This window comes from Carcharodon carcharias, chromosome 1, assembly GCF_017639515.1.
Source record: "Carcharodon carcharias isolate sCarCar2 chromosome 1, sCarCar2.pri, whole genome shotgun sequence".
Lineage (NCBI taxonomy): Eukaryota > Metazoa > Chordata > Chondrichthyes > Lamniformes > Lamnidae > Carcharodon > Carcharodon carcharias.
In genome coordinates, this window is record NC_054467.1 from 163990946 (window position 1) to 164017890 (window position 26945).

Below are 26945 nucleotides of genomic sequence, written 5' to 3' on the forward strand. Positions count from 1 at the left end.
AGCTTGTCCTGAGCTCCCCGGACGACCCGGTGCCGGGAGGAGAGCGGGCATCAGAACTGCCGCTGCCCTCTGACCCAAAACGTTTAGAGGAGACCAGAGAGGACCCCTCTGGCCTTGATCCTGGGGGTGGGATCGAGGTACAGGTGGGGCCAGCTGGCAGCTCTGAATCAGCCCCCGTACTCAATGCGGGGGAGGGGTCGGAAGCTGGAGGCGACGACCTGGAGGAGGACGGGGTGTCCGTGGTGAGCGCTGGAGATTACGCTGAGTCGCTCTCAAGCGAGGCGGTGGATCCCCTGGTGCCCTCCACTGACTCCCCCCTCATCCCCCCAAGGGAACTCCGGGACTTTTTGGCGAGTCATCGCGGTCGCCGAGACAGGGTTCAGTTGGCCTTGGACCGGTGGCATTCTTTTCCGTTGGTGTTCTGGTCCACTCGCGAGGCTCTCAAGTCTCCTGAGTTGGATAGGAACGCGCGGCGGAGGGTCCAAACGTTTCTCGCTGGGCTCCTGAAGGAGAGGAAGGACTAAAAAGTCCTCTTCTTCTTTTTAATGACTTAAGGTGAAGGTTTGATGTACCTTTGACAATGAAGACGACTATAGCCAGCCTCAACATCCGCGGCAGCAGGGCCGCACAGCGCAGGTTCCAGAACTTCTCGGTCCTCAGGGACGGGAAGTACGCGTTGTGCTTCCTGCAAGAAACCCATACCGTTCCGGGAGACGAAGCCACGTGGCTCCTGGAGTGGCGAGGGGGGGTCTACATGAGTCACCTAGCCTCCAATTCTGGCGGGGTGGCTATCTTGTTGGCCCCGCATTTTCAGCCGGAGATCTTGGGGGTCAAGGAGCCAGTGCCAGGCCGGTTGCTGCACCTGACTGTGCGTCTGGGGGGGGCGGTGCTTCACTTTGTGAATGTGTACGCTCCCCTGGGCACGCAGCAGCAAGCGAGCTTCTTTGAAGAAGTGTCCACTCATCTCGGCTCCATCGACGCTGGCGAGTGCATCGTCCTCGGGGGGGATTTCAATTGCACCCTCGGGGTCCGGGACCGTCACGGTACCCCGCACTGCACGCGAGGTGTGAGTAAGTTGCGGGACCTGGTCAGGTCCTTCGACTTAGTGGACGTCTGGCGAAATCTCCATCCTGACTCCAGCGTGTTCACCTTTGTGTCACCTGGAGTCGGAGCGTCCAGACTCGACCGCCTTTACGTTTCGAAGGCGTACGTGTCCTGCGTTCCGGCTGCTTCTATACAGCAGGTTCCGTGCACGGACCACCGTCTGGTGTGGGCGGAGCTCACTTCGTTCTGCGCTCGGACGGGGTCCGCGTACTGGCATTTTAATAACCTGTTGTTGGAAGACCAGCGGTTCCTGGACTCGTTCCGTCGCTTCTGGGCCGGCTGGAGAAGGAAGCGGGGAGGCTTCCCCTCCTTGAGGCTATGGTGGGACGTGGGCAAGACTCACGTCCGAGTTTTCTGTCAAGAGTACGCGAAGGGGTCGACAAAGAGACGCAAATCCAGGGTCGAGGAGTTGGAGAAGGAGGTGCTCGACCTGGAGGCACGTCTCCGTCAGCCCGACGCGGACCCGGCCCTGCGGTCGGTGTACGATGAGAAGAAGGGCGCGCTGCGGGACCTGCAACTGGTCGGGTCTCGGGGCGCGTTCGTGAGGTCGCGGATCTGTTTCCTTAAGGAGATGGACCGTGGCTCTCCCTTCTTCTACTCACTGGAAAAAAGGCACGGGGTCCGTAAGCAGCTCTTTACGCTGCTGGCCGACGACGGATCACTTGTCTCGGATCCGGAGGGCATCAGGGCCATTGCCCGAGATTACTACACTGCCCTTTTCTCTCCGGATCCGTCCAGTGAGGAAGCTTGCAGAGTTTTGTGGGAGGACCTGCCGCAGGTCGGCCCGGAGTGCGCCGGAAAGCTCGACTCCCCTATAAGTCTGGGGGAGCTGACCGGCGCACTCGACGGTCTTTCTAGGGGCAAAACCCCGGGACTAGACGGGCTGACCGTGGAGTTCTTCAGGGCGTTCTGGGACGTCTTGGGGAGCGACTTCGCGGGGGTCCTGGGGGAGAGCATTGCTACCGGGGAGATGCCCCTTTCGTGGCGCAGGGCCGTGATTGCCCTGCTGCCGAAGAAGGGGGATCTCCGCCTTCTTAAAAACTGGCGCCCGGTCTCCCTCCTCAGCACGGACTACAAAATCTTCGCCCGAGCCATGTCTTCTCGGCTCGGCACCGTGCTGGACCACATGATCCACCCTGACCAGTCCTACACCGTCCCGGACCGAACCATTTATGATAACATTCATCTGGTCCGGGACATCATCCACCATTCCCAGAGGGCTGGTCTGTCGAGCGCCTTCCTGTCTCTCGATCAGGAGAAGGCGTTCGACAGGGTGGATCACGAATACTTACTCGGAACTCTGCGAGCTTTCGGGTTCGGGACGCATTTTGTCGCCCGGATCCGACTTCTGTACACTGCCGCGGAGTGTCTAGTGAAGGTTAACGGGTCCCTGACGGCGCCCCTTCGCTTTGGGAGAGGGGTACGTCAGGGCTGCCCCCTGTCTGGCCAGTTGTATTCTATTTGCGTGGAGCCTTTCCTGCGCCTCTTGCGGAGGAGGTTGTCGGGATTGGTTCTGCGCGGGCCGGGCATCGGGGTGGTCCTTTCGGCTTACGCCGATGACGTGCTCCTTATGTTTAGTGACCCGGCTGACCTGCGGAGGATGCGCGAGTGCCAGGAGGTCTACTCTGCCGCTTCTTCTGCCAGGATCAACTGGGGTAAGTGTTCTGGACTCCTGGTCGGTCAGTGGCAGATGGATCCCCTACCCGAGGAGCTCAGGCCTTTCACCTGGAGCAGGACCAGCCTCCTCTACCTGGGTGTCCATCTCTGCCCCGCTGAGGAATCCTGGCCGGCAAACTGGCAGGAACTGGAGACGAAAGTCACCGCTCGCCTGCGGCGCTGGACAGGACTGCTCCGAGTGCTATCTTACCGGGGTCGAGTTCTGGTCATAAACCAGCTGATCGCCGGCATGTTGTGGTATCGGCTGGTCACTTTGACCCCTCCCCCGGACTTTGTCACAAGAATCCAGAGATTGTTAGTCGACTTCTTCTGGGACAAAAGATTGCACTGGGTCGCTGCCGAGGTTCTGAGTCTCCCGCTTAGGGAGGGTGGTCAGGCGCTAGTGTGCCTACGCACACAGGTGGCGACTTTCCGCCTTCAGACCCTGCAGCGATACCTCTACGTTGAGCCTCCTCCTAGATGGTGTGCCCTGATGACGTATTTCTTCCGTCAGGTGCACGGCCTGAATTATGACGTGCAGCTCCTGTTTATAGAACAGCTGGGCCTCGGTGGCTCCTTGCAGGCGTTGCCCGTCTTTTACCAGGACCTGATCAAAGTCTGGAAAGTGGTCGCCTCGCGACGCAGCTCTCCCCCGTCAGGAGTAGCGGCTATCGTCAGTGAGCCGCTGCTCAGGAATCCGCCCCTCCGTCCTTTTCAGTGGTTGGCGGAGAGGAGGGCTGTGGCCGCAGGGGTGACCAGGATCGGGGACGTGCTGGGTGGCGGAGGACTGGGCTGGATGCTCCCGCAGGAGTTGGCGCGACGCGCGTCTGTGAGTGTCCAGGTCGCGGCCGACGCCATCCAAGACCTGAGAACGGTCGTGCTCGGACCCGACGTTATTTTGGGTCTTGAGGTGGCCCAGGTGCGCGGTGGTCTTCCGTCTGAGCGTTCCCCTGTTCGGACGGAATTCCACATTGGCCCCAAGCCCCGAACCCTCCCTCGGGTGCTGGTGCCCCGCAATATGAGCCGCCTCGGGGACATGCCCTCTGTGCCTTTTGGCACAGCAAAGAGGGGCTTTTTGTATGGACTGCTGCTGCACACCTTCCATTTTCTCGCCCTTGTCCGTCGACCGGACATGCCCTGGCGTGCCTTGTTGCCGTCCGGCGGCGGAGGCCCTCGATGGGAGGCCCTCTACGGAGGTGTCCTCCCCCTTTCTATCGGGGACCTGGGTTGGAGGGTGTTGCATGCAGCAGTCCCTTATAATAAGAGGATGCATAGGTTCACGGACTCTCAGGACACATGCCCTTTTTGCGGTCTTGTGGAGTCCGTGGACCATGTATACATAGGGTGTTGTAGGCTGCACTCCCTTTTTAGTTATTTGAAAAGCCTTTTATTGATGTTTTGTTTGCACTTCAGCCCCACGCTCCTGATCTATGGGCACCCGGTGCGGAAGGGGGTCGGGAAGGAGGAGGACCTCCTCGTGAACCTGCTCCTGGGCCTGGCCAAGTTGGCCATTAACAGGTCCAGGCAGCGGGCGATCGACGGGGGAGTCCCGCCCGATTGTTTGTCCCTCTTCCGCGGCTACGTTCGCTGCCGGATGTCCCTGGAGAAGGAGCACGCGGTGTCTGCTGGCACTCTCGAGGCCTTCCGTGCTCGGTGGGCACCGCGGGGACTGGGGTGTTTTGTTGACCCCTTTAATCACATTTTGATTTAAAGTTTGTAAGTTTCCTTTAAACTTTGTTCTTGGTTTTACAGCTGACCTGAATTAGGGGCTGTGCCTGATTTATCCCAATTTTGTTGATTTGGTTTTCATTTAAAAGATTATCAAGAGTTCAAATCTCACAACGGCAAACAATGTAACTTCATCTGAAACAGATGGAAACGGGTTTGTACTCGAAAGAGTTACATTAGAAATTAAAGGCAGTTGGTTTCCTGATACTGAGGAGAGAAGGTGTGTGGTGTTGGTGTTGCTGCTCCTCAGTGTTTCAACTGTTTCTGCTGCTGCCTTTGGGGTTGTTGCTTCTGCTGTGTGCTGCTGCTGCTTCTGCTGCTGCTCCTCCAGTGCTGCCAAAGGAGAGAGAGGGAGAGAAGAGAACAGTTGCTACTGTTGCTACAGGACAGGAAGGCCAGGAGGCCAGGACTGAGTTGGAAAACAACATCCTAGGTGGGTGTCTGAACTGTGTATTTTTGTTTAAGGTGGGGGCAATTAAGGACTGTGTTTTTGTAGGGGGAGGCAAGAAGACTGCCAGAGGAGTTGGGGAAGGAAGAGCGGGAGGGTGTGTGTGTGTGCTGAAACCATCTTTCTGCCACCCCTCCCCCCAACCCAGCCCTTTTCCCAGTAAGGCCAGCAATAGCTGGTGAAGACATCGCCTCCCCCTGCCTGAAGAACATCAGGCCCCCACCCACCGTCCATCCACCATCGAGGACACCCACCAGGACATTTACCTCTTTCCCTCCTGTGCCTCCCTGTCTTTTACTCCTCTCCCTCCTCTCCTCTCCTGCCTAAAAGAGGGGAGGTTGTTTCTACCTCTCTCCCCCACCCCCTTTCCTCCCTATATTTCTAAAAAAAAATAAAAAGAGAAAAACAAAATGGCCAATCCTTCCCGGGGTGGGCGTGGCTCTGGCCCTAAGGCCAATTCACCATCACCTGTGGCCGGGCCCTCGAGGGCAAATGTGGAGGCGGTTTTGTCACCGGTGGCAGGGCCTCAAAAAAAGAAAACTTATGCGGGGGTGGTTGCTTCTGCGGCTCCAGCTGCTCCCGCTGCCCTGTCACCTTTCCGCCTCCTGACCAGGGCCCTTGGGGTAAAGAGCTATGCTCACCCTGAAATGACAATAGAGGCCTGCGTAAAGGCTATGGCTGGGGTCGTCGGCCCCTCAGCCATTGTCGCGGCCTCTAAAATGTATGGGAAGGCCATATTCTTCTTGAGGTCCGAGCGGGCGGTGCACCTCGCCCTGCAAAAAGGACTCACTGTGGGCGGGACTTTTCTGGCGGTGGACCCCCTTGAGGCCACCGCCCAGAGAATTATTATTTCGAACATCCCGCCTTTTCTATCCAGTGAGCTCCTCCTCCCCCACCTTAATAAATTGGGGGAGGTCAGGTCGGGGGTTGCACCAATCCCGCTCGGCCTCAAAGACTCGGCCCTCCGCCATGTGTACTCCTTCCGGCGCCAGGTATTTGTCCGCTTGGCCCAGGAGGAGTGCCTGGAGGGGGCCTTCGTTATCAATTTTGAGGGGACCGCCTATCGGGTCTTCTGGACCGTGGAGGGCGTGCGGTGCCATGCTTGTAAGGAGGCGGGGCACGTGAGGAAGAACTGCCCCGCCTCCAAGGCTACGAGCCCCACCCAAGTGGCCACGGCTGGCACCGCCCCTCCTCCCCCCGCCACCACTCCATCTCCCTCCCCGCAAGGGGAGGCGACGCCGGCGGCCACTGCCATCTCGGCTGCCGGTGAGGCGGGGGGAGAGCCCCCACGCCGTAAGAAGGCGCAGAGGAAGACCCGCAACCTGGAGGCGGCCCCTGAAACGCCCCAAAACCCCCAAACACCTGCAAGCACCGGCTCGGGGGAAAAGACAACATCCGGCCCCGGCGTCGTGTCCGCGTGTGCTCCCGGGCCCGTGGGTGCTAAGGCGCCGGGTGCTGGGCCCGGCGTCGTCCCTGCGCGTGCTCCCGGGGCCGGCGGGGAAGGGACGCGGGACCCCGAGCCGGGGTATCTAACACCCAAAACCCAGAGGGTGGAGTGTCCGGGAGGGCTGGACAAGGAGGAGGGGGCCTCGGAAATGGAGGTTTCCCTAGCCCCCAGCCTGACCCGGAAGAGACGTCACGCTTCGGAGGAGGAGGTGGGTGATGCCCAAACTGAAGAAGTTGGGTGTGTCCCTTCCCCCGATGAAGAGGTGGTGGCGTCTCCACCAAGTAAAATCTCGCCCTGTCCTCTGGGGGAACTCAAAACCCCTGCACCGACTCCCACCACTATTACCCCTGTCAACCTGCTGCAGTCCCCTGAACAGGGCCCCTCGGGGGTCACTGAAGGCACCTCCCTTGAGGTGGTGCCCGACTCAGAGACCCTCGATACCCCCGAGGTACCTTCTGGCTCATCGGGGGACTGCAACTTTCAAAATTTAAAAAATGTCAACGGGTCATTGGGTGGCGGCGAAAAGGAAGGCCTTCCCGCTCCCTCCCAAACCTTAGCACCGGGCGTCCTAGTTTTAGGTCAGGAGCTTGTCCTGAGCTCCCCGGACGACCCGGTGCCGGGAGGAGAGCGGGCATCAGAACTGCCGCTGCCCTCTGACCCAAAACGTTTAGAGGAGACCAGAGAGGACCCCTCTGGCCTTGATCCTGGGGGTGGGATCGAGGTACAGGTGGGGCCAGCTGGCAGCTCCGAATCAGCCCCCGTACTCAATGCGGGGGAGGGGTCGGAAGCTGGAGGCGACGACCTGGAGGAGGACGGGGTGTCCGTGGTGAGCGCTGGAGATTACGCTGAGTCGCTCTCGAGCGAGGCGGTGGATCCCCTGGTGCCCTCCACTGACTCCCCCCTCATCCCCCCAAGGGAACTCCGGGACTTTTTGGCGAGTCATCGCGGTCGCCGAGACAGGGTTCAGTTGGCCTTGGACCGGTGGCATTCTTTTCCGCTGGTGTTCTGGTCCACTCGCGAGGCTCTCAAGTCTCCTGAGTTGGATAGGAACGCGCGGCGGAGGGTCCAAACGTTTCTCGCTGGGCTCCTGAAGGAGAGGAAGGACTAATAAGTTCTCTTCTTCTTTTTAATGACTTAAGGTGAAGGTTTGATGTACCTTTGACAATGAAGACGACTATAGCCAGCCTCAACATCCGCGGCAGCAGGGCCGCACAGCGCAGGTTCCAGAACTTCTCGGTCCTCAGGGACGGGAAGTACGCGTTGTGCTTCCTGCAAGAAACCCATACCGTTCCGGGAGACGAAGCCACGTGGCTCCTGGAGTGGCGAGGGGGGGTCTAAATGAGTCACCTAGCCTCCAATTCTGGCGGGGTGGCTATCTTGTTGGCCCCGCATTTTCAGCCGGAGATCTTGGGGGTCAAGGAGCCAGTGCCAGGCCGGTTGCTGCACCTGACTGTGCGTCTGGGGGGGGGCGGTGCTTCACTTTGTGAATGTGTACGCTCCCCTGGGCACGCAGCAGCAAGCGAGCTTCTTTGAAGAAGTGTCCACTCATCTCGGCTCCATCGACGCTGGCGAGTGCATCGTCCTCGGGGGGGATTTCAATTGCACCCTCGGGGTCCGGGACCGTCACGGTACCCCGCACTGCACGCGAGGTGTGAGTAAGTTGCGGGACCTGGTCAGGTCCTTCGACTTAGTGGACGTCTGGCGAAATCTCCATCCTGACTCCAGCGTGTTCACCTTTGTGTCACCTGGAGTCGGAGCGTCCAGACTCGACCGCCTTTACGTTTCGAAGGCGTACGTGTCCTGCGTTCCGGCTGCTTCTATACAGCAGGTTCCGTGCACGGACCACCGTCTGGTGTGGGCGGAGCTCACTTCGTTCTGCGCTCGGACGGGGTCCGCGTACTGGCATTTTAATAACCTGTTGTTGGAAGACCAGCGGTTCCTGGACTCGTTCCGTCGCTTCTGGACCGGCTGGAGAAGGAAGCGGGGAGGCTTCCCCTCCTTGAGGCTATGGTGGGACGTGGGCAAGACTCATGTCCGAGTTTTCTGTCAAGAGTACGCGAAGGGGTCGACAAAGAGACGCAAATCCAGGGTCGAGGAGTTGGAGAAGGAGGTGCTCGACCTGGAGGCACGTCTCCGTCAGCCCGACGCGGACCCGGCCCTGCGGTCGGTGTACGATGAGAAGAAGGGCGCGCTGCGGGACCTGCAACTGGTCGGGTCTCGGGGCGCGTTCGTGAGGTCGCGGATCTGTTTCCTTAAGGAGATGGACCGTGGCTCTCCCTTCTTCTACTCACTGGAAAAAAGGCACGGGGTCCGTAAGCAGCTCTTTACGCTGCTGGCCGACGACGGATCACTTGTCTCGGATCCGGAGGGCATCAGGGCCATTGCCCGAGATTACTACACTGCCCTTTTCTCTCCGGATCCGTCCAGTGAGGAAGCTTGCAGAGTTTTGTGGGAGGACCTGCCGCAGGTCGGCCCGGAGTGCGCCGGAAAGCTCGACTCCCCTATAAGTCTGGGGGAGCTGACCGGCGCACTCGACGGTCTTTCTAGGGGCAAAACCCCGGGACTAGACGGGCTGACCGTGGAGTTCTTCAGGGCGTTCTGGGACGTCTTGGGGAGCGACTTCGCGGGGGTCCTGGGGGAGAGCATTGCTACCGGGGAGATGCCCCTTTCGTGGCGCAGGGCCGTGATTGCCCTGCTACCGAAGAAGGGGGATCTCCGCCTTCTTAAAAACTGGCGCCCGGTCTCCCTCCTCAGCACGGACTACAAAATCTTCGCCCGAGCCATGTCTTCTCGGCTCGGCACCGTGCTGGACCACATGATCCACCCTGACCAGTCCTACACCGTCCCGGACCGAACCATTTATGATAACATTCATCTGGTCCGGGACATCATCCACCATTCCCAGAGGGCTGGTCTGTCGAGCGCCTTCCTGTCTCTCGATCAGGAGAAGGCGTTCGACAGGGTGGATCACGAATACTTACTCGGAACTCTGCGAGCTTTCGGGTTCGGGACGCATTTTGTCGCCCGGATCCGACTTCTGTACACTGCCGCGGAGTGTCTAGTGAAGGTTAACGGGTCCCTGACGGCGCCCCTTCGCTTTGGGAGAGGGGTACGTCAGGGCTGCCCCCTGTCTGGCCAGTTGTATTCTATTTGCGTGGAGCCTTTCCTGCGCCTCTTGCGGAGGAGGTTGTCGGGATTGGTTCTGCGCGGGCCGGGCATCGGGGTGGTCCTTTCGGCTTACGCCGATGACGTGCTCCTTATGTTTAGTGACCCGGCTGACCTGCGGAGGATGCGCGAGTGCCAGGAGGTCTACTCTGCCGCTTCTTCTGCCAGGATCAACTGGGGTAAGTGTTCTGGACTCCTGGTCGGTCAGTGGCAGATGGATCCCCTACCCGAGGAGCTCAGGCCTTTCACCTGGAGCAGGACCAGCCTCCTCTACCTGGGGGTCCATCTCTGCCCCGCTGAGGAATCCTGGCCGGCAAACTGGCAGGAACTGGAGACGAAAGTCACCGCTCGCCTGCGGCGCTGGACAGGACTGCTCCGAGTGCTATCTTACCGGGGTCGAGTTCTGGTCATAAACCAGCTGATCGCCGCCATGTTGTGGTATCGGCTGGTCACTTTGACCCCTCCCCCGGACTTTGTCACAAGAATCCAGAGATTGTTAGTCGACTTCTTCTGGGACAAAAGATTGCACTGGGTCGCTGCCGAGGTTCTGAGTCTCCCGCTTAGGGAGGGTGGTCAGGCGCTAGTGTGCCTACGCACACAGGTGGCGACTTTCCGCCTTCAGACCCTGCAGCGATACCTCTACGTCGAGCCTCCTCCTAGATGGTGTGCCCTGATGACGTATTTCTTCCGTCAGGTGCACGGCCTGAATTATGACGTGCAGCTCCTGTTTATAGAACAGCTGGGCCTCGGTGGCTCCTTGCAGGCGTTGCCCGTCTTTTACCAGGACCTGATCAAAGTCTGGAAAGTGGTCGCCTCGCGACGCAGCTCTCCCCCGTCAGGAGTAGCGGCTATCGTCAGAGAGCCGCTGCTCAGGAATCCGCCCCTCCGTCCTTTTCAGTGGTTGGCGGAGAGGAGGGCTGTGGCCGCAGGGGTGACCAGGATCGGGGACGTGCTGGGTGGCGGAGGACTGGGCTGGATGCTCCCGCAGGAGTTGGCGCGACGCGCGTCTGTGAGTGTCCAGGTCGCAGCCGATGCCATCCAAGACCTGAGAACGGTCGTGCTCGGACCCGACGTTATTTTGGGTCTTGAGGTGGCCCAGGTGCGCGGTGGTCTTCCGTCTAAGCGTTCCCCTGTTCGGACGGAATTCCACATTGGCCCCAAGCCCCGAACCCTCCCTCGGGTGCTGGTGCCCCGCAATATGAGCCGCCTCGGGGACATGCCCTCTGTGCCTTTTGGCACAGCAAAGAGGGGCTTTTTGTATGGACTGCTGCTGCACACCTTCCATTTTCTCGCCCTTGTCCGTCGACCGGACACGCCCTGGCGTGCCTTGTTGCCGTCCGGCGGCGGAGGCCCTCGATGGGAGGCCCTCTACGGAGGTGTCCTCCCCCTTTCTTTCGGGGACCTGGGTTGGAGGGTGTTGCATGCAGCAGTCCCTTATAATAAGAGGATGCATAGGTTCACGGACTCTCAGGACACATGCCCTTTTTGCGGTCTTGTGGAGTCCGTGGACCATGTGTACATAGGGTGTTGTAGGCTGCACTCCCTTTTTAGTTATTTGAAAAGCCTTTTATTGATGTTTTGTTTGCACTTCAGCCCCACGCTCCTGATCTATGGGCACCCGGTGCGGAAGGGGGTCGGGAAGGAGGAGGACCTCCTCGTGAACCTGCTCCTGGGCCTGGCCAAGTTGGCCATTAACAGGTCCAGGCAGCGGGCGATCGACGGGGGAGTCCCGCCCGATTGTTTGTCCCTCTTCCGCGGCTACGTTCGCTGCCGGATGTCCCTGGAGAAGGAGCACGCGGTGTCTGCTGGCACTCTCGAGGCCTTCCGTGCTCGGTGGGCACCGCGGGGACTGGGGTGTTTTGTTGACCCCTTTAATCACATTTTGATTTAAAGTTTGTAAGTTTCCTTTAAACTTTGTTCTTGGTTTTACAGCTGACCTGAATTAGGGGCTGTGCCTGATTTATCCCAATTTTGTTGATTTGGTTTTCATTTAAAAGATTATCAAGAGTTCAAATCTCACAACGGCAAACAATGTAACTTCATCTGAAACAGATGGAAACGGGTTTGTACTCGAAAGAGTTACATTAGAAATTAAAGGCAGTTGGTTTCCTGATACTGAGGAGAGAAGGTGTGTGGTGTTGGTGTTGCTGCTCCTCAGTGTTTCAACTGTTTCTGCTGCTGCCTTTGGGGTTGTTGCTTCTGCTGTGTGCTGCTGCTGCTTCTGCTGCTGCTCCTCCAGTGCTGCCAAAGGAGAGAGAGGGAGAGAAGAGAACAGTTGCTACTGTTGCTACAGGACAGGAAGGCCAGGAGGCCAGGACTGAGTTGGAAAACAACATCCTAGGTGGGTGTCTGAACTGTGTATTTTTGTTTAAGGTGGGGGCAATTAAGGACTGTGTTTTTGTAGGGGGAGGCAAGAAGACTGCCAGAGGAGTTGGGGAAGGAAGAGCGGGAGGGTGTGTGTGTGTGCTGAAACCATCTTTCTGCCACCCCTCCCCCCAACCCAGCCCTTTTCCCAGTAAGGCCAGCAATAGCTGGTGAAGACATCGCCTCCCCCTGCCTGAAGAACATCAGGCCCCCACCCACCGTCCATCCACCATCGAGGACACCCACCAGGACATTTACCTCTTTCCCTCCTGTGCCTCCCTGTCTTTTACTCCTCTCCCTCCTCTCCTCTCCTGCCTAAAAGAGGGGAGGTTGTTTCTACCTCTCTCCCCCACCCCCTTTCCTCCCTATATTTCTAAAAAAAAATAAAAAGAAAAAAACAAAATGGCCAATCCTTCCCGGGGTGGGCGTGGCTCTGGCCCTAAGGCCAATTCACCATCACCTGTGGCCGGGCTCTCGAGGGCTAATGTGGAGGCGGTTTTGTCACCGGTGGCAGGGCCTCAAAAAAAGAAAACTTATGCGGGGGTGGTTGCTTCTGCGGCTCCAGCTGCTCCCGCTGCCCTGTCACCTTTCCGCCTCCTGACCAGGGCCCTTGGGGTAAAGAGCTATGCTCACCCTGAAATGACAATAGAGGCCTGCGTAAAGGCTATGGCTGGGGTCGTCGGCCCCTCAGCCATTGTCGCGGCCTCTAAAATGTATGGGAAGGCCATATTCTTCTTGAGGTCCGAGCGGGCGGTGCACCTCGCCCTGCAAAAAGGACTCACTGTGGGCGGGACTTTTCTGGCGGTGGACCCCCTTGAGGCCACCGCCCAGAGAATTATTATTTCGAACATCCCGCCTTTTCTATCCAGTGAGCTCCTCCTCCCCCACCTTAATAAATTGGGGGAGGTCAGGTCGGGGGTTGCACCAATCCCGCTCGGCCTCAAAGACTCGGCCCTCCGCCATGTGTACTCCTTCCGGCGCCAGGTATTTGTCCGCTTGGCCCAGGAGGAGTGCCTGGAGGGGGCCTTCGTTATCAATTTTGAGGGGACCGCCTATCGGGTCTTCTGGACCGTGGAGGGCGTGCGGTGCCATGCTTGTAAGGAGGCGGGGCACGTGAGGAAGAACTGCCCCGCCTCCAAGGCTACGAGCCCCACCCAAGTGGCCACGGCTGGCACCGCCCCTCCTCCCCCCGCCACCACTCCATCTCCCTCCCCGCAAGGGGAAGCGACGCCGGCGGCCACTGCCATCTCGGCTGCCGGTGAGGCGGGGGGAGAGCCCCCACGCCGTAAGAAGGCGCAGAGGAAGACCCGCAACCTGGAGGCGGCCCCTGAAACGCCCCAAAACCCCCAAACACCTGCAAGCACCGGCTCGGGGGAAAAGACAACATCCGGCCCCGGCGTCGTGTCCGCGTGTGCTCCCGGGCCCGTGGGTGCTAAGGCGCCGAGTGCTGGGCCCGGCGTCGTCCCTGCGCGTGCTCCCGGGGCCGGCGGGGAAGGGACGCGGGACCCCGAGCCGGGGTATCTAACACCCAAAACCCAGAGGGTGGAGTGTCCGGGAGGGCTGGACAAGGAGGAGGGGGCCTCGGAAATGGAGGTCTCCCTAGCCCCCAGCCTGACCCGGAAGAGACGTCACGCTTCGGAGGTGGAGGTGGGTGATGCCCAAACTGAAGAAGTTGGGTGTGTCCCTTCCCCCGATGAAGAGGTGGTGGCGTCTCCACCAAGTAAAATCTCGCCCTGTCCTCTGGGGGAACTCAAAACCCCTGCACCGACTCCCACCACTATTACCCCTGTCAACCTGCTGCAGTCCCCTGAACAGGGCCCCTCGGGGGTCACTGAAGGCACCTCCCTTGAGGTGGTGCCCGACTCAGAGACCCTCGATACCCCCGAGGTACCTTCTGGCTCATCAGGGGACTGCAACTTTCAAAATTTAAAAAATGTCAACGGGTCATTGGGTGGCGGCGAAAAGGAAGGCCTTCCCGCTCCCTCCCAAACCTTAGCACCGGGCGTCCTAGTTTTAGGTCAGGAGCTTGTCCTGAGCTCCCCGGACGACCCGGTGCCGGGAGGAGAGCGGGCATCAGAACTGCCGCTGCCCTCTGACCCAAAACGTTTAGAGGAGACCAGAGAGGACCCCTCTGGCCTTGATCCTGGGGGTGGGATCGAGGTACAGGTGGGGCCAGCTGGCAGCTCCGAATCAGCCCCCGTACTCAATGCGGGGGAGGGGTCGGAAGCTGGAGGCGACGACCTGGAGGAGGACGGGGTGTCCGTGGTGAGCGCTGGAGATTACGCTGAGTCGCTCTCGAGCGAGGCGGTGGATCCCCTGGTGCCCTCCACTGACTCCCCCCTCATCCCCCCAAGGGAACTCCGGGACTTTTTGGCGAGTCATCGCGGTCGCCGAGACAGGGTTCAGTTGGCCTTGGACCGGTGGCATTCTTTTCCGCTGGTGTTCTGGTCCACTCGCGAGGCTCTCAAGTCTCCTGAGTTGGATAGGAACGCGCGGCGGAGGGTCCAAACGTTTCTCGCTGGGCTCCTGAAGGAGAGGAAGGACTAAAAAGTCCTCTTCTTCTTTTTAATGACTTAAGGTGAAGGTTTGATGTACCTTTGACAATGAAGACGACTATAGCCAGCCTCAACATCCGCGGCAGCAGGGCCGCACAGCGCAGGTTCCAGAACTTCTCGGTCCTCAGGGACGGGAAGTACGCGTTGTGCTTCCTGCAAGAAACCCATACCGTTCCGGGAGACGAAGCCACGTGGCTCCTGGAGTGGCGAGGGGGGGTCTACATGAGTCACCTAGCCTCCAATTCTGGCGGGGTGACTATCTTGTTGGCCCCGCATTTTCAGCCGGAGATCTTGGGGGTCAAGGAGCCAGTGCCAGGCCGGTTGCTGCACCTGACTGTGCGTCTGGGAGGGGCGGTGCTTCACTTTGTGAATGTGTACGCTCCCCTGGGCACGCAGCAGCAAGCGAGCTTCTTTGAAGAAGTGTCCACTCATCTCGGCTCCATCGACGCTGGCGAGTGCATCGTCCTCGGGGGGGATTTCAATTGCACCCTCGGGGTCCGGGACCGTCACGGTACGCCGCACTGCACGCGAGGTGTGAGTAAGTTGCGGGACCTGGTCAGGTCCTTCGACTTAGTGGACGTCTGGCGAAATCTCCATCCTGACTCCAGCGTGTTCACCTTTGTGTCACCTGGAGTCGGAGCGTCCAGACTCGACCGCCTTTACGTTTCGAAGGCGTACGTGTCCTGCGTTCCGGCTGCTTCTATACAGCAGGTTCCGTGCACGGACCACCGTCTGGTGTGGGCGGAGCTCACTTCGTTCTGCGCTCGGACGGGGTCCGCGTACTGGCATTTTAATAACCTGTTGTTGGAAGACCAGCGGTTCCTGGACTCGTTCCGTCGCTTCTGGACCGGCTGGAGAAGGAAGCGGGGAGGCTTCCCCTCCTTGAGGCTATGGTGGGACGTGGGCAAGACTCACGTCCGAGTTTTCTGTCAAGAGTACGCGAAGGGGTCGACAAAGAGACGCAAATCCAGGGTCGAGGAGTTGGAGAAGGAGGTGCTCGACCTGGAGGCACGTCTCCGTCAGCCCGACGCGGACCCGGCCCTGCGGTCGGTGTACGATGAGAAGAAGGGCGCGCTGCGGGACCTGCAACTGGTCGGGTCTCGGGGCGCGTTCGTGAGGTCGCGGATCTGTTTCCTTAAGGAGATGGACCGTGGCTCTCCCTTCTTCTACTCACTGGAAAAAAGGCACGGGGTCCGTAAGCAGCTCTTTACGCTGCTGGCCGACGACGGATCACTTGTCTCGGATCCGGAGGGCATCAGGGCCATTGCCCGAGATTACTACACTGCCCTTTTCTCTCCGGATCCGTCCAGTGAGGAAGCTTGCAGAGTTTTGTGGGAGGACCTGCCGCAGGTCGGCCCGGAGTGCGCCGGAAAGCTCGACTCCCCTATAAGTCTGGGGGAGCTGACCGGCGCACTCGACGGTCTTTCTAGGGGCAAAACCCCGGGACTAGACGGGCTGACCGTGGAGTTCTTCAGGGCGTTCTGGGACGTCTTGGGGAGCGACTTCGCGGGGGTCCTGGGGGAGAGCATTGCTACTGGGGAGATGCCCCTTTCGTGGCGCAGGGCCGTGATTGCCCTGCTACCGAAGAAGAGGGATCTCCGCCTTCTTAAAAACTGGCGCCCGGTCTCCCTCCTCAGCACGGACTACAAAATCTTCGCCCGAGCCATGTCTTCTCGGCTCGGCACCGTGCTGGACCACATGATCCACCCTGACCAGTCCTACACCGTCCCGGACCGAACCATTTATGATAACATCCATCTGGTCCGGGACATCATCCACCATTCCCAGAGGGCTGGTCTGTCGAGCGCCTTCCTGTATCTCGATCAGGAGAAGGCGTTCGACAGGGTGGATCACGGATACTTACTCGGAACTCTGCGAGCTTTCGGGTTCGGGACGCATTTTGTCGCCCGGATCCGACTTCTGTACACTGCCGCGGAGTGTCTAGTGAAGGTTAACGGGTCCCTGACGGCGCCCCTTCGCTTTGGGAGAGGGGTACGTCAGGGCTGCCCCCTGTCTGGCCAGTTGTATTCTATTTGCGTGGAGCCTTTCCTGCGCCTCTTGCGGAGGAGGTTGTCGGGATTGGTTCTGCGCGGGCCGGGCATCGGGGTGGTCCTTTCGGCTTACGCCGATGACGTGCTCCTTATGTTTAGTGACCCGGCTGACCTGCGGAGGATGCGCGAGTGCCAGGAGGTCTACTCTGCCGCTTCTTCGGCCAGGATCAACTGGGGTAAGTGTTCTGGACTCCTGGTCGGTCAGTGGCAGATGGATCCCCTACCCGAGGAGCTCAGGCCTTTCACCTGGAGCAGGACCAGCCTCCTCTACCTGGGGGTCCATCTCTGCCCCGCTGAGGAATCCTGGCCGGCAAACTGGCAGGAACTGGAGACGAAAGTCACCGCTCGCCTGCGGCGCTGGACAGGACTGCTCCGAGTGCTATCTTACCGAGGTCGAGTTCTGGTCATAAACCAGCTGATCGCCGCCATGTTGTGGTATCGGCTGGTCACTTTGACCCCTCCCCCGGACTTTGTCACAAGAATCCAGAGATTGTTAGTCGACTTCTTCTGGGACAAAAGATTGCACTGGGTCGCTGCCGAGGTTCTGAGTCTCCCGCTTAGGGAGGGTGGTCAGGCGCTAGTGTGCCTACGCACACAGGTGGCGACTTTCCGCCTTCAGACCCTGCAGCGATACCTCTACGTCGAGCCTCCTCCTAGATGGTGTGCCCTGATGACGTATTTCTTCCGTCAGGTGCACGGCCTGAATTATGACGTGCAGCTCCTGTTTATAGAACAGCTGGGCCTCGGTGGCTCCTTGCAGGCGTTGCCCGTCTTTTACCAGGACCTGATCAAAGTCTGGAAAGTGGTCGCCTCGCGACGCAGCTCTCCCCCGTCAGGAGTAGCGGCTATCGTCAGAGAGCCGCTGCTCAGGAATCCGCCCCTCCGTCCTTTTCAGTGGTTGGCGGAGAGGAGGGCTGTGGCCGCAGGGGTGACCAGGATCGGGGACGTGCTGGGTGGCGGAGGACTGGGCTGGATGCTCCCGCAGGAGTTGGCGCGACGCGCGTCTGTGAGTGTCCAGGTCGCAGCCGATGCCATCCAAGACCTGAGAACGGTCGTGCTCGGACCCAACGTTATTTTGGGTCTTGAGGTGGCCCAGGTGCGCAGTGGTCTTCCGTCTGAACGTTCCCCTGTTCGGACAGAATTCCGCATTGGCCCCAAGCCCCGAACCCTCCCTCGGGTGCTGGTGCCCCGCAATATGAGCCGCCTCGGGGACATGCCCTCTGTGCCTTTTGGCACGGCAAAGAGGGGCTTTTTTTATGACTGCTGCTGCACACCTTCCATTTTCTCGCCCTTGTCCGTCGACCGGACACGCCCTGGCGTGCCTTGTTGCTGTCCGGCGGCGGAGGCCCCCGATGGGAGGCCCTCTACGGAGGTGTCCTCCCCCTTTCTATCGGGGACCTGGGTTGGAGGGTGTTGCATGCAGCAGTCCCTTATAATAAGAGGATGCATAGGTTCACGGACTCTCAGGACACGTGCCCTTTTTGCGGTCTTGTGGAGTCCGTGGACCATGTATACATAGGGTGTTGTAGACTGCACTCCCTTTTTAGTTATTTGAAAAACCTTTTATTGATGTTTTGTTTGCACTTCAGCCCCACGCTCCTGATCTATGGGCACCCGGTGCAGAAGGGGGTCGGGAAGGAGGAGGACCTCCTCGTGAACCTGCTCCTGGGCCTGGCCAAGTTGGCCATTAATAGTTCCAGGCAGCGGGCGATCGATAGGGGAGTCCCGCCCGATTGTTTGTCCCTCTTCCGTGGCTACGTTCGCTGCCGGATGTCCCTGGAGAAGGAGCACGCGGTGTCTGCTGGCACTCTCGAGGCCTTCCGTGCTCGGGGGGACTGGGGTGTTTTGTTGACCCCTTTAATCACATTTTGATTTAAAGTTTGTAAGTTTCCTTTAAACTTTGTTCTTGGTTTTACAGCTGACCTGAATTAGGGGCTGTGCCTGATTTATCCCAATTTTGTTGATTTGGTTTTCATTTAAAAGATTATCAAGAGTTCAAATCTAACAGTGGCAAACCATGAAGCAATGTAACTTCGTCTGAAACAGATGGGAACCTGTTTGTACTCGAAAGAGTTACAAAACCTATGCAGTTGGTGATGATGGCGTAGTGGTAACATCACTGGACTAGTAATCCGGATGCCCTGGCTAATCCTCTAGAAACAGTTTCAAATCCCACCATGCGGCTTGTGGAATTTGAATTTGATTAATAAAGTCTGAAACTGAAAGCTTGTCTAAGTAATAACGACCATGAAGCTAAAAACCCACCTGGCTCACTTTAGCCCTTTAGGGAAGGAAATCTGCCATCCTTATCTGGTCTAGCCTACATGTGATTCCAGACCTACAGCAACATGGTTAACTGCCCTCTGAAATGGCTTAGCAAGCCACTCATTTCAAGGGCAATTAGAGATGAGAAACAAGTGCTGCCCCTGCCAGCAATGCCCACATCCCATTAAAGAATAAGCTTGAAAAAAAACTTCTGTAAAGAGTTTGGTTTGAGTATTAAGAAATTGGTCCAGGATGGTCCTATATTGCAGGCGTTGCCTCTCTTTTACCAGGACCTGATCAAAGTCTGGAAAGTGGTCGCCTCGCGACGCAGCTCTCCCCCGTCAGGAGTAGTGGCTATCATCAGAGAGCCGCTGCTCAGGAATCCGCCCCTCCGTCCTTTTCAGTGGTTGGCGGAGAGGAGGGCTGTGGCCGCAGGGGTGACCAGGATCGGGGACGTGCTGGGTGGCGGAGGACTGGGCTGGATGCTCCCGCAGGAGTTGGCGCGACGTGCGTCTGTGAGTGTCCAGGTCACAGCCGATGCCATCCAAGACCTGAGAACGGTCGTGCTCGGACCCGACGTTATTTTGGGTCTTGAGGTGACCCAGGTGTGCGGTGGTCTTCCGTCTGAGCGTTCCCCTGTTCGGACAGAATTCCACATTGGCCCCAAGCCCCGAACCCTCCCTCGGGTGCTGGTGCCCTGCAATATGAGCCGCCTAGGGGACATGCCCTCTGTGCCTTTTGGCACGGCAAAGAGGGGCTTTTTGTACGACTGCTGCTGCACACCTTCCATTTTCTCGCCCTTGTCCGTCGATCGGACACGCCCTGGCGTGCCTTGTTGCTGTCCGGCGGCGGAGGCCCCCGATGGGAGGCCCTCTACGGAGGTGTCCTCCCCCTTTCTATCGGGGACCTGGGTTGGAGGGTATTGCATGCAGCAGTCCCTTATAATAAGAGGATGCATAGGTTCACGGACTCTCAGGACACGTGCCCTTTTTGCGGTCTTGTGGAGTCCGTGGACCATGTATACATAGGGTGTTGTAGACTGCACTCCCTTTTTAGTTATTTGAAAAACCTTTTATTGATGTTTTGTTTGCACTTCAGCCCCACGCTCCTGATCTATGGGCACCCAGTGCGGAAGGGGGTCGGGAAGGAGGAGGACCTCCTCGTGAACCTGCTCCTGGGCCTGGCCAAGTTGGCCATTAACAGGTCCAGGCAGCGGGCGATCGACGGGGGAGTCCCGCCCGATTGTTTGTCCCTCTTCCGTGGCTACGTTCGCTGCCGGATGTCCCTGGAGAAGGAGCACACGGTGTCTGCTGGCACTCTCGAGGCCTTCTGTGCTCGGTGGGCACCGCGGGGACTGGGGTGTTTTGTTGACCCCTTAAATCACATTTTGATTTAAAGTTTGTAAGTTTCCTTTAAACTTTGTTCTTGGTTTTACAGCTGACCTGAATTAGGGGCTATGCCTGATTTATCCCAATTTTGTTGATTTGGTTTTCATTTAAAAGATTATCAAGAGTTCAAATCTCACAGTGGCAAACCATGAAACAATGTAACTTCATCTGAAACAGATGGAAACGGGTTTGTACTCAAAAGAGTTACATTCAACTGACATCTGAAGTGATTGTTCCTGAGGAAAACTTCTAGGTTCTAGCAACCATGACAAAATCTAAGTTTCAGACATCAACAATATCATCCACAAACATTCAGGCTTGGCCTAAATAGCCAAGTGGTTATGGTACTGGCCTTGTAACCCCAAGATCAAGAGTTCAAATCTCATAATGGCAAACTATGAAACAATGTAACTTCATCTGAATAGGAACAGATGTTTGTACTCGAAAGAGTTACCTTGCCCATTCTCCATTGCCACAGGACTTGGCAAATAGATCCACAAACATTCAGGGCTTGGCCTAAATAGCCAAGTGGTTATGGTACTGGGCTTGTAGCCCCAAGATCAAGAGTTCAAATCTCACCATGGTAAAATTATGAAACAATGTAACTTCATCCGAATAGGAACAGATGGAAATGTGTAAAAGAGAAAAAAAAAATCCACAAACATTCACTCTCTCCACCATCGATGCACAGTAGCAGCAAAGTGCACCATCTACAAGATGCATTGCAGGAAATCACTAAAGCACCTTCAACAGCACCTTCCAAACCCACGACCACTACCATCTAGAAGGACAAGGGCAGCAGATACATGGGAGCACCACCATCTGGAAGTTCCCCTCCAAGTCAATCACCATCCTGATTTGGAAATATATTGCTATTCCTTCAATGTATGTAGCTGGGTTAAAATCCTGGAACTCCCTTCCTAACAGCACTGTGGGTGCACCTACATCACATGGATTACAACGGTTCAAGGAGGCAGCTCACCACCACCTTCTCAAGAGCAATTAGGGATGGGCAATAAATGTTGGCCTAGCCAGCAACACCCACATCCAGTAAATTAATATTTTAAAAAAATTAAAGGAGGTTGACTGGGGTTTTCCAGTTGGTCTCCAGGTTCCTGATGTAATGGGCAACTGTTTAATTGGAGGCAGGAACCCAGCAGCAGGATAGGTGGGGCAGCACTCCAGGCAGGCCTACAGACTCTCCCTGCCTGCTTGGGTATGGGTATAGTCAAAGGCTACAGTGAAGAGGGATTCCATATTGCAGTCTGGCTGCTTTTTCTATTTTTTAAATTAAATTCTTTAAGAAGTTCCTGAGCGCAAACCTTCATTTTGAAGCACCATCTCAGTTACTTACCCTTTGCTGCAGCCAAATGCGACTCTGAAGCTAGAGGGCCTCTGATTGGCCTTCCCCACTTAATTGGACAGGGATCCTGTCTAATTGCAAATCAAGGGGGTGCTCCAGTCAAAATCTCAACAAATGACTGTTTCCCCCCAAGGGTGGGAGTCCAACACGGAAACAGTCCCCACTCCTTTATCCCATCACCAAAATGAAAATTCAGCCACAGCCTGATGCTTCATGAGTGACTATTTCAGTCAGTTGCTTGGTAGTACAGAACTTGAACCTGGGTAACATGTCTGCCCTTTCAGCAAAGCTTTTTGTTTCGCTCTCATTAGGACAAACAAGAATGCCAATTTATACTACAGGAGAAACAGGTGCTGATTAGTTGGTAAGTCGATTCTAATTAGCCAATGGTGTTGCTAAGGGGAAAGCAATGGGGAATTATAGGCTCCCCAAGCTTCCAGGTAATTCAACAAAGTGCAAAGCTTGAACATATTCCTTTTGTTTGCAGAGAATGGTCCCTGCATATAAATGTATGTCGCTTCCAGCAAGTGTAAATGAGCCACGTTATGACAGTTTATCTTAAATTGGTTGTTAGTGTAGGTATTAGCACACTCAGGATTGTTCTGCAAGTGCTGCCTAATTGTAGAATCACATCTTAACAGTATAGACATTTTGTTTTGGGTATTGCAAGTGCAGGCTGATTGAGTACAGTCCGTACTCTGCTGTACTCTACCTATTATGAATAATTGCAGGAACAACAGAATTATGTTCATTGAAATTTGGCATTCTTGCATTTGGCCTGATGGCTGCAAGATGAAAAGCAATAGACAACATGTCTCTCTCTTCAGCAAAACTATTTCAACACCCTATAATATCAATGACAGGATAGAATGTTCTGATCCAGGATGTAGATCAAAACAGTTAGCCCATCAAGAATCACAGTGAGTAATTTTCAACCCCTTCCAATGATATATGGGTGTAGAGGTTCGTTGATGCCACATTAGTTTTACAGGCGTAAAATGAGTTCCTAAGCACCCAATGTGGCAAGTGGTGTGGGTGTACACATTCCGTGCTGGAGATTGTGCTGACCCCAATATTGATAAAGACTGAAGTATAGACCCTGCCTGAAGTGGGCATTGCCCTTTGCTAATGCAAATAGAGAGCCTAATGCCAGTGATGGACCAGCTGTATTGAGGATGATCAAGTCTACGTACGACCTAACCAGAGAATTTTGAAAAGATTACTGGAAGCAGCCACCAAAAAAGTAGCTTTGTAAAATAAAAATTGTCTGTATATGAAACCTCTTCTTCTAGATCCACAGCAGTCTCAAAGACCTCCATTCAACTTCCATGTGTTTCCACTCCCCTCAACCCCCCAGCCCGTCCGCACACCACCATGCCCCTAAGGCCTACCTGAGGGCCACTGCTGGTGGAATATTAAATCTCTTCACTGATGAGCTCCTGAGGACGCTAATTATTTGTCTTCAGCTCACCCAGCTATTTAAATTAGGCCTGAGTTCCACAATGGAGTGTGGTTTAGGCTTGTCTGCTCTGGGGCAGGGAATATTCTCTGTGTCCAACTTGTGCTGGCCAGCAAGTGCTATCCAGTTTCACTCCCAAGATTTCCATGTGATGGATGAGCTGCATTATAAGATGGCCTGTACAATGCTAAGGCCTGAATTCCTGTTTTGATATGAAAGGCGATAAAGTTGTTTGCTTTGGCTAAGAACCCACTTGTGAGCGGCTTGATGCAGGATGAGTCAAAAATTGATAAACGCTGCTCGTGGCACATGTTTCTGCATGAAATACAGCATAGATATTTACCTGCAGAAGCACAGAAAATGAAGTGTGTAACATGGCATTTGTAGTCTGCTGATGAGACAGTTGACCAACTCTGTAATAGTCTCTTGCTAATGCAGCAGAGTTGCAGGACACACTGCTTCTCACTAAATTAGAAGCATGATGTCCTGTCCTATATGGGATATGGGCTCTGGCGGTCTCCTTCTTCCATCTTTACCGTTCTAGAACTGCAAGTTAATCCACTCTTGCTTGCTGCTCCTCCACAGTCTGGTCCTCCAGCAACAATAGCAGAATGACCAGCATACTCATGTCGACAGAAGGCATTTTGCCAGGAGCCTTGGGGCAGGGATTGGCCTGTAGTGGAGAATCTGAAGCAAATGCTGGATCCTCATTTACTTGTATGTATTAGGCGACTGCCACTTTTTGGAAGAATAATCCACCCAACTCAAAATGGCATTAGATCCATTCTGTTGGATACTGGGCATGCAAGATCCCTGGAAACACCAGGTCAGCCTAAAGGGCCTGTTTCTGTGCCATATGTTCTACGTAATGTAAGTAACAGTCATTCAGGCCATCAAGCTGAGTTCTCCCTCCCCATGTCCTTTTTAATATTCCTGTATTTCAAGTAACTATTTAATTATTTTCTAAAAAATTATTTATGGACTCTGCCTCAAAAACAGATTGTGGCAGAGAATTTCATGTTCCAACTATCCTCTGTGAAATCATTACTGTCTTGCTAATTGGACATCTGCTGTTTTTCCTTTCCTTTTGCTCCCTCTTAGACACAGCATGACAACCTACTCCATTTGTTACTAGTTACCTAGGCACTGCACGCTCAGACGGAGGAGGGAAGCAGGGGGTAGCCCTCCTGAAGATGCACTGCCGCTCACAAAGCACCAGCGCCAAAATTAGCATCTCACATGGTATAGATAGTGAATTAGATGGATTGACACTGAGCACAACTGAGCAGCAACAAGTAAAGATTGAAAGGATAGATCAGGTTCACTGGCAGATCAATTTATATCTAAACTCTGTTGAGGACAACAGAGATAGATTATAGGGTCCAATTCTTTAAAAGAAAGATGTTTATTGTGCATTTGCTCCATATTTTAAACTGCTTGTCAGGATGCTTTTGCAACATGTCACAACTATAAAGGAGTTAATTACCAATTTGTATGGGATTCTGGTGCATGGCATTAACAATCTGCTGTCAACATGAAGTCACCTGGAAAGGTACACCCATCTCTCAGAAATGATCATATTGTGGCCATGTGAACTCTGAGCTCCACACCATGAGAACCAAATGATTAGGTGCATCAACTGGATCTTGCAGATCCTACATTCAGTCCTCCAGCAGATCAGTTTGAGTGGCTGAGACACAGCAGTAGTGGGCCATTTGTCAGGATGTCAGCAGGTCTAGACCTTTGCCACCTTCTCAACCAATGCCCACCCCAGAAAAGCAGCTGGTCCAGTCAAGCTCGGAAGCTGCCAAGTTGCTGCACACTCCAACTGGACCTTTACATCCATGAACTTTTTAGCTGACCACAAGAATCTGAACAGCCCTTAACTGAGCCATAACTGAGCAGTAGAAGGACTGCCATACAGCAGCCATTAGTGAGCAACTTATAGGAATGCTAAACTGTGTAAGAAGCTACTCCAGGCTGGCACCAGGACTCACATTAGAGTCATAGTCAGTGTGTAGGCAACTGTACAAGCCAGAACAATTATAAAAGTTCTTGGAATCTTTGTGTGCAGACAGAGTTCCAGTAGTAGCTGGAAACCCTCCAATACTAACTGGTATGAATATGAATGTAATTTTTGGACGGATGCAGTTTTATCGGAAGGACTCAAGAGAGATGTTAGAGAAGGCTATTAACGCAGGAAAGCGGAAGTTCTTCAGCTCAACTGCTCTGCATGAGCCAAAGAGCTCTGGCTGCTGGCTAATGTTGCAGCCCTCTCAATGCTTTGGATCTTCTATGTCAGTGGCATTTCCCCCTTCATGCTGAAGTTTTTGCATTCTGACAATCGCCTAACCTCTCACTCCTTTTCCCCTGCATATGAAATTAGAGACTGGGTGGTTGGGTACAAGGCCATCACTTGCGCACTTGGCTCACGATTGCTCCCAGGAACCCACATTTTGGCTGGGATTTTACCAACCCATTGGAGATGGGCTGGGAGGCAGCACGAATTGTAAAATGATGTGGTGCGGCGCACATGGGTGCAATGCCAGAAGAGGTTCAATGACCTGCTGCACTCAGGAAAGGTGAGTATCGTATTGGCATGGGTCAGTGTGCAGAAGTGTTAAGGTCTTGCCATTCCCCTGTGGAGCTCAGGGGTGCTAGAGTCTGAATGTCAATTGTCATAGACGCTAGAGCTCTCCAAAGGGGTGAGCCATGGCTGCTTGGACTGAGTGCCTTGCAGCTTGAGGTCCACAAATCAGATGTGCCCTGCGAGGTGTTCCTCAGCTGGGGTTGGCCAGGCTGCAATGTTGCTGCAGGTAGAGAGTGGACGAATCAATGCTCCTCTGTTGTTTCAGGAGAAGATGAACCATGAATAATCAGAGAGGTCACATAAAGGTGGAGACCCACCCAACCTCCTGCTGCTCAGAAGGTTCAAGCAAGACACCCTAGATATGTAGAGCCAGCATGCTTCCTGTGCAACTGGACGTGGAGAGGTGGGGAGCCAGATGAAGGTAAGAACGTAGTGCACAGAGGTGAGAGTTTCGGATTGTGCAACCATTCTAGTGTAGTCTCTTCATTGAAGTGAGCCTCGAACCTGGCATCCCCATTGATCATTGAAAGATGATGGCACCATGATGCAGATCTCCATTGTCCCAACAGGGTGCCTGGCATGCACAGTGATAGAGTGATGACTTTAATCAATGACATGTTCTTGTCCTCCTTTTTAGATTCGCCAGGACACACTTGCTTCCTGGACCCCAAAGGGCCACCCCTGATGCTGGAGGACCACCGGGCTTCACTTGCAGCTGCGTCACACCCGCTCTCTGAAGCAGGCACCAGCGCAGATACCAGCACCTCAGTAGGTGTTAGATCAGTGGCTAGAATGTTGATGCACTTTGGTGATGGCATTTCACACCCTCTTGAGCTGCAGGTGAAGGCAGAGAGTGCCCAGGGCGTCGGCAGTCAGAGGACTGCTGGGGACCAGGACGATGCTGAGTTGAAGGCAAATGATGAGCCCCTGGAGTCGTCTATCAACCGACAGATGCTGGATGTCCAGTGGGGTGGGCTGGAGGATCTGGCGACATTCATGAGGGTCTGCATGTCATGGTCTCCGTTGTGGAGGAACCCATGCAGAGTTGACTCTTATGGCTGAGTGCACAGCCTCCTCCATGGAGAGAGTAGTGGCTCTCATGGAGAGGTAGCTCCAGGAACAGAATCAAGGGTTTCTAGGATTGCGATCGGGCCTGCAAGCCCTCACACAGGCGATGACCCCAGGTGGTCAGTGCCAGTGTGGAAGCTGGATGCCAGCTAGGTGCCTGTCCATCAATGATGAGCACGGAGTTCCACAGCGACCTCACGATGGCGCATGAGCAGCTTGACGTCTCTGCAAGCTCCTCTCAGGGCACTGTGGATGATGGCAGCAGCTCCTCCGCCCCTCTGTGAGTGACCGCGG